Here is a 7,479-nt window from a genome sequence, read left to right as displayed (position 1 = left end):
TCTCTCTCTCTCTCTCTCTCTCCCTCTCTCATTCTCTCTCTCTCTCACACACACACACACACACACTGCTACAACCTGTCTGTTATGTCTTTAAGTAGAGCAAAAAATCTCTGGGTCACAAACAGGATTATTGTTGTGAGACGTCACACACACACACACACACACACACACACACACACACATACACACACACACATACACACACACACACACACTTTAGAAGGCTGAGAGGGTGTGAGACAGGACACATGTTCTACTCCCAGATCATTCACACGCTGCTTCTTTTATCCCTCCATCATTTAGCCTTTCTCCTTCACTCATCCTTCAGTCCCATTCAGATCTCTCTCTCTCTCTGTCTCTCTCTCCATTCTCTGTATCTCTTTTCTCTCTCTCTCTCTCTCTCTCTCTCTCTCTCTCTCTCTCTCCATTCTCTGTATCTCTTTCTCTCTCTCTCTCTCTCTCTCTCTCACACACACAAACACACACACACACACACACACACAAACACACACACACTCTCATCATCCTTCCTTTCTGTCTTTGTGTCTCTTTATTCTTTCTCTCTCTTTGTCTGTCTTTCTCTCTCTGGCTCTCTTGCAATTTTTCTTTGTGTGCCTTTTTCTCTGTACCTCTATTCTCTCTCTCTCTCTCTCTCTCTCTCTCTGTCTTTCTCAGACGCAGGATCTGCCAGTCGTAGCGAAGACACGCAGCATGCGACCTTGACTGTACCGACTTTGGGAGGGCAGAGTAAGCGGATCGTTAGCCTGTGACGAGCGTTGCATTGAAAATGGAGAGGCCGTATAAAAAATGAACCTCTTCTATAAAACCAGGTGACTGGAAAGTCTCGACTGCCCTGCAACACACTGACCTTCAGGAAGTACTTTGCAAAGAGAATGTTTCCTTTCCTGTACTTAAGAAAAAGACCACAAGTAAAAGTACAGAAATAAAAAGTTTGAACATTAAATTTCTTTCTTTTCTTTGTTTTTTTCCAGAAATTACTCCAACACGACTACACCTGTTAGCTAAGCTGCTAACACTGGCTAGCGAATTGCAGACTTAAGCAGAACACTTTTCACTTTTATTAGAGCATCATTAATGAGGTAACTAGCTAAGTAATATGTACATGTGCTATAATTTCTCTTCATATGTATGCTAGGTCACAAAGCTTCGAATATGTGATTTAGCTAGCTAGCTAGCATGTACATGTGCTCTAATTTCTCTTCATATACACTGCCAGCTAGCATACCCTCAAATGTGTGAGGTGACCAGCTAGCTACGTAGCATGTACATGGCCTCTAATTTATTATTTTTTATTATTATTTTTTTTTACAATACCAGCTAGCAAAGCGATAATTGTGTGAGGTAACTAGCTAGCTAGCATGTACATGTGGCTTAATTTCTCTTTATGAACAAGCCAGGTTGCAGAGCTTCAAATATGTGAGGTAAGTAGCTAGCTAGCATGTACATGTAGCTTACTTTCTCTTCATGTACACTGCCAGTTAGCATACCTTCAAATGTGTGAGGTAACTAGCTAGATAGCATGTACATGTAGCATGATTTCTCTTTATGTACAAGCCAGGTCACAAAGCTTCGAATATGTGAGGTTACTAGCTAGCTAGCATGTTCATGTCCTTTAACTTTTCTTTTTATACAATGGCAGCAAGCACAACTATGAATGTCTGAGGTAACTAAGTAGCTAGAGCTAGCAAAGCAATAAATATGTGAGGTAACTAGCTTGTTAGCATGTACGTGTCCTCTAACTTCTCTTTATAAACAAAGGCAGCTAGCAAAGCTTCGAATATGTGAGGTAACTAGCTAGCTAGCGTGTATGTGTGCTCTAATTTATTCTTATATACAATGCCAGCTAGCAAAGCTATAAATGTGTGAGATAAATAGCTTGCTAGCAGGTACTTTATTTTCTTCTTATATTCATGTACTAAGCAATGATGTGTGAGGTAACTAGCTCGCTAGCTACTTAAACTCAGTTTCAGTAAATGAATTCACTCACACCGATGTTTACTCAAATTGTGCTGAATATATATGCATGAAAAGACATTTTAATTTAAAAATATGTTTTATATTTTTTGGTATGTAATGCTAATTTATTTTCAAATACAAGTGCTTTCGGTTTTGGACGAGCGCTAACCCTGCTATTTAAATGAGTATCGTTCCATGTGTTGTGTAGAACACAGCGGATTAATTCCATATATGGTAATGGGAGGAGCTGCGGAGCTGCGTCCCAAATGACTTACTAGACACTATGCACTACATGCTCTATGTTTCCTAGTTGCTAGCTTTATATGTTCAATATTAAATCACACAGTGTGAGCTTGTTGTTTAATAGACTTTTGTAAGACATCTTTGCTGCCTGCTAGCCCCGCCCCCTTCTACTACGTAAACAAAGCTGTGAGCATTGAGTGCATGAAGTGTCCAATATTTCACACTTCTTTTTTTTCTTGTACTCACACTATGTATACTAAAAAATAGTGTAGAATAGTAAATATGAGATATTTTTCCCCATATTCCTTGTGCTTGACATCGCTGTAACTATGGTTACCACACAAATCCCTGTAGTCAACGCTAATCCGCACGTATACACAATACACATGCATCTACTGATCGAAAGTATAAATTTAACTGAGCAGAAAGCTCATTTAGAGCTAAACAGCTTTACCTGTTCTCATGTAGAGTCTAAATAAAACCTCATACAATCTGTTCCGGTGCTTACTGTAGGGAAATAAAAGCAGATGCTCCTCCGTTTGTCAGAAGTAACGCTAATTAGTTTGTAAGGATGAGAATAAATTGAGAAAACAACATGGTAAATGTCCACCAGTTTCAAATTACACCAATTCACCTGCTTATTAGTCTGTTCCCTTAAAAAAACCCCAGAATAATATAATAAATGCTAAAAAATAGCGTTCATTTGAGACGGAACCAAATATAAATACATGTTGTGTTATAAACAGATACTATTACTAAACAATGCATTACTGAGCTACAAAATAAAACTTATATGGTATCGCTATATAAACTGGGCTGAAATATGATTTTATTTACAGAGTCGCTTCTTCATATACACTAGATTGCCAAAAGTTTTGGGACAAATCATTGAGTTCAGGTGTTGTTTTTCAGGGGTTGGGCTCGGCCCCTTAGTTCCAGTGAAAGGAACTCTTAATGCTTCAGCTTCATACCAAGACATTTTGGACAATTTCATGCTCCAAACTATTTGGGAACAGTTTGGGGATGACCCCTTCCTGTTCCAACATGACTGCACACCAGTGACCAAAGCAAGGTCCATAAAGACATGGATGAGTGAGTTTGGTGTGGAGGAACTTGACTTGAGTCCTGACCTCAACCCCATAGAACACCTTTGGGATGAATTAGAGCGGAGACTGCGATCCAGACCTTCTTGACCAACATCAGTGCCTGACCTCACAAATGCACTTCTAGAGGGTTAGGAATAGTCAAAAATTCCCATAAACACTCTCCTAAACTTTGTGGAAACACTTCCCAGAATAGCTGAAGCTGTTATAGCTGTAAAAGGCGGGACAACTCCATATTACATTCATGTGCATGTAAAGGCAGACGTCCCAAAACTTTAGCAAATATAGTGTATCTCAGACAGACCATAGCGCTGTATTTGGATTGTTAAATGAAAATTCTTCCAGGAACATACATTCAGGCATAATAATATGTATTATAAGAGCTACTTAAACAAGCCCATTAGATCAGTAGAGCAGACATTGACCAGTCTCTCCAGGATGCATGAATTTAACACAAAATCAAGAAAAATCTGTGATATTCAGAAGGATTAGCAAACTTTGTTCAAAATTAGCACAGATTTCCTGTAGATTTGGGTCGTGACGTGTCATGTGACCACACGTTCAGTCAAATCCCTCTTCCATTCACGTGAGTGGAAAATGAGTACAGCTGTATGTCTTCAGTGGGAGGAGTTTAAATGAAGAATCCAGTGCTTAAGTTAAGTTGTCTTTATTTGTCACATATACATTACTGCACAGTGAAATTCTTTCTCCACATATCCCATCCTTGGGGGTCAGAGTGCAGGGTCAGCCATGATGCAGTGCCCCTGAAACGCTTTGCATTAAAATCAAGCATTTTTGGTTTCCCCAATCACGAAAAGGCTTCCGGAGGATCTGATTGTCCTTTGTGTTAAATGTTGGCTAGTTTATATATATATATATATATATCATGGTTGATTAAGCAGTCGGAATATATAATCAAGTGCTTGTACAGTTTTTTGGACATAAAATTGGATCTAAAGAGCAAATATTTTCACGCCTCCAGTAGTCTAGGACTTACTGCGTCACCGCTGAAACCCTGCAACACAATCAGCCATAAAAATGACAAAGTTTCTTAGTGTTAGAGAAAAAAAGTGCTAACTCTTTTCTCTCGATCAGTGAGAGCTCACAAGTTTGACTAATCACAAGATAAGATAAGATAAGATAAGATAAGATAAGATAAGATAAGATAAGATAAGATAAGATAAGATAAGATAAGATATCCCAAAGGAAATTCTTTTGCCAGAGACTGCTTTAGATTACAAGAGAAATAAATATAAATGAAAAATTCTATATATTCAAAATGTATACAAAAGTGAGCTAAAGCAAAGCTATCTGTGTTTTCTGGATGGTCGGGGCATTACTCTTTCTGCCCTGTCAATCACACTGCCATTAGCCAGTCCTGGGCATCTCTGAGCGGGAAAGTGGGAGGGATTTGGCAGGTAAAAAAAAAAAAGTGGGGATAAAATGGAAGGCATATCCAAAGTACTAAATAAATCAATATATAAACAAGCAAATAAACCCTTTTAATGAAAAAAACCGAATATACTAACTTTATTTTGTTGACTTGAAGGATTTTATTTGACGCTATTCACCATTCGTGTTTATAATAATCTGCTCAATAAGTTCACGCTTCACACTCTGCTGAATAAACCACGGTGTTGTCGGATGCTCTCTCGCGGGTGTCAGACAGATGAACACAAAGTGGTGTTTTGACAGTGTGGAAATGAAATAATAGAATAAGCTCTGCCCCGGTCCATGTAGATATCATGTAGACCATGAGAAATGTTTTTGTTTATACTTTTCACGAGTCTCTTTTCACGCTTAAGAGCTAAATGATACGTTGAATAAAGCCTTTGAGGCGAGGGCTGATACGCTGCATGAGGTCAGCGGTACAATTAATCCGGCTTTTGGTCTAAATGCCCATTCATGTGTGACATCAGAACCTTTAAGAAGTGAAAGCGAACAGGGTTTTCAGACTTCGTGTGCTGGACTGCAGTCTGAAGTGTGAATGATTCACGGTTATGCAGTGGCCTTTTTTTTTTAATCTATTTATTTTTTTAATACAATGACCCGCTGGCTACGAATGCACTGGAGTCCTGCCCTGCAGTGCCACGGTTAGCTGATGATCAGGTAGTGGAAAAACCTCTCCATCTGGACACCAAGGGCTCTTTGACCAAAGTGGCGTCCCTTTCATCCACGCCAACTCAGACAGATGGCCGCCTGTGGCTCTGCCCCAGCTACTGATTCAGTGTCCACTCGAATTTGCGGTGCTGCTTGAGACATAATTGGGCTTTTTTTGTTGGCTGAAAACAGAGAGAGAAAGAGAGAGAGAGAGAGATGAAGAAAGCATGTGAACAGGGAGAACATTAAAAATAGCAGGAGCCTGTGATAATATATCTGCTGCATGGTGTTTGGATGCAATGATGCATTTAAAGGGGAGATTAATGTGTCAGGATAGGGGGTAGATTTATGCACAGGTGTGTGTGTGTGTGTGTGTGTGTGTGTGAGAGATCGTCCATGTGGTTGGGAGCAGGGCCTGCTGGCACAAAGCTGACAGCCCCCCAGATTGGAGCTGATTTCCCTGCAGATGAGGATGGATGTTTCCAGACCAGGCAGCTCACATTGGTCTCTTTTAACCTGTTTTACCTTTTTTTCTCTCCCTCTCTCTTTCTCTCTTTTCCATGTCTCTATTCACATTCTCCTTGATATACCGCTATTTTCATCCCTTCAGACTTACTGAAGTGCCTGTCCTCCCCCTCAGTTCCCATCTTCCAGCCCTCCTTTCTTGTCTTTTACCATGTCTCTCCATATCTGTCCAACTTCCTTGGTTATTCTCAGACCTGTCATTTTATTCTCTCGCCCTTTTTCCCACCACCCCTCCACCCACACACCTCCCCTCGAACAGCCTTTTTTTTTTTTTGGCTATTCTGCTCATCTGGTCTGCTTTAGCAGTCCGATCACTTCTCCCGTCTCAGTCTGTCCGAACTTCTTACTTCTACTCCAGCCTTTCCTCCAGCTGCAGCCTTCGGGCCAATTACTTTTTTCCCCCACTTCTCTCACTCGCCGTAATAACAAGAGGGTCAGAGCAGGCAGATTTATTAGGAAAAGTTCCAGCTGAGTGCCCTTGATCCCTACCCATTTAATTCCTCTGTCAGGTGCATTAGGATCATTGTCAGAAGTTGGGAAATGCGCGTAATGATGTTCCAAGTGAATGTCACGGACCGGGAGGTACTCATTCCCACGGCTTAAAGCGGTAATTACCGTCTCTGCCGTGAAGCTACAGGGGAAGACAGTTCGCCTCGCAGAACACACCGAATTTGCAACAGACAGAGGAAATAAAAATCAGAGAACTTGTTCACTGATTACAGTCGGATGGGAGAATTTTAATAACCTGGTTTACGCTGGAAAGCTGACAGATTGCCAGATGAAGGATGCTGTGGTGGAGATGGCGAGCGAGAGCGTCTCTGACTCACTGGTTTATCCCTAATGATTTTTTGGTCTGCTCAGCAGTTTGTATGCCGCACCACTTGTGCGCCGCTTGATTAAAATGTAAAACAGATGTGTGTAGGAATCAAGATCTCTCCTCCGTGTGTTTACTCGGCTGCTGAGGGTCTTCCGCAGGTGTACAGACTGATTAAAATCTCGCATAATCCTCACTTATCACTGATACCGCCGTTATTCTACTTAATGAACACGGCTTGTTTAAAGAAAAGGACGAATGCGGTACGAATGCTGTTACGGGGACGGAGAAAACGTTCACATTTTTAATTAGCGAGTTAAGTAGCTAGCGCCTTGTTACTTGTGTCCATCACACCGATGACTGTAACACCAGTGACCTTTTATTTCTATAATATAGATTTATTTTCTTACTATTCACTATATTCAAATCTTTTTCCCAGAGACCAAAAATGCCTGTTGTTCTTGTGTCCATGTTGATGATTGAGTGTATTTGTCATGCCTCACTCCACAGTGGAGGTTAATATGAAGCTCATACTGTATGAAAGTAGACACTCAGGACTTTACGTTTTTGTAGTGTTTTATATAAGTATATAAGTTTTTCCCTAGCCTACTAGGAGCGATATATTTATTGAAAAGTTCCGTATCTCATTTTGTCCCACACAAATGTTTGTATCTTCAAAGTAAATGTTGATATCGAACCCATTCCTGCTCGCCGAGA

The sequence above is a fragment of the Hemibagrus wyckioides genome, linkage group LG04, assembly GCF_019097595.1.
Source record: "Hemibagrus wyckioides isolate EC202008001 linkage group LG04, SWU_Hwy_1.0, whole genome shotgun sequence".
Classification (NCBI taxonomy): domain Eukaryota; kingdom Metazoa; phylum Chordata; class Actinopteri; order Siluriformes; family Bagridae; genus Hemibagrus; species Hemibagrus wyckioides.
The sequence above is the reverse complement of the archived record's forward strand: the minus strand, read 5'-3'. Positions refer to the sequence as shown.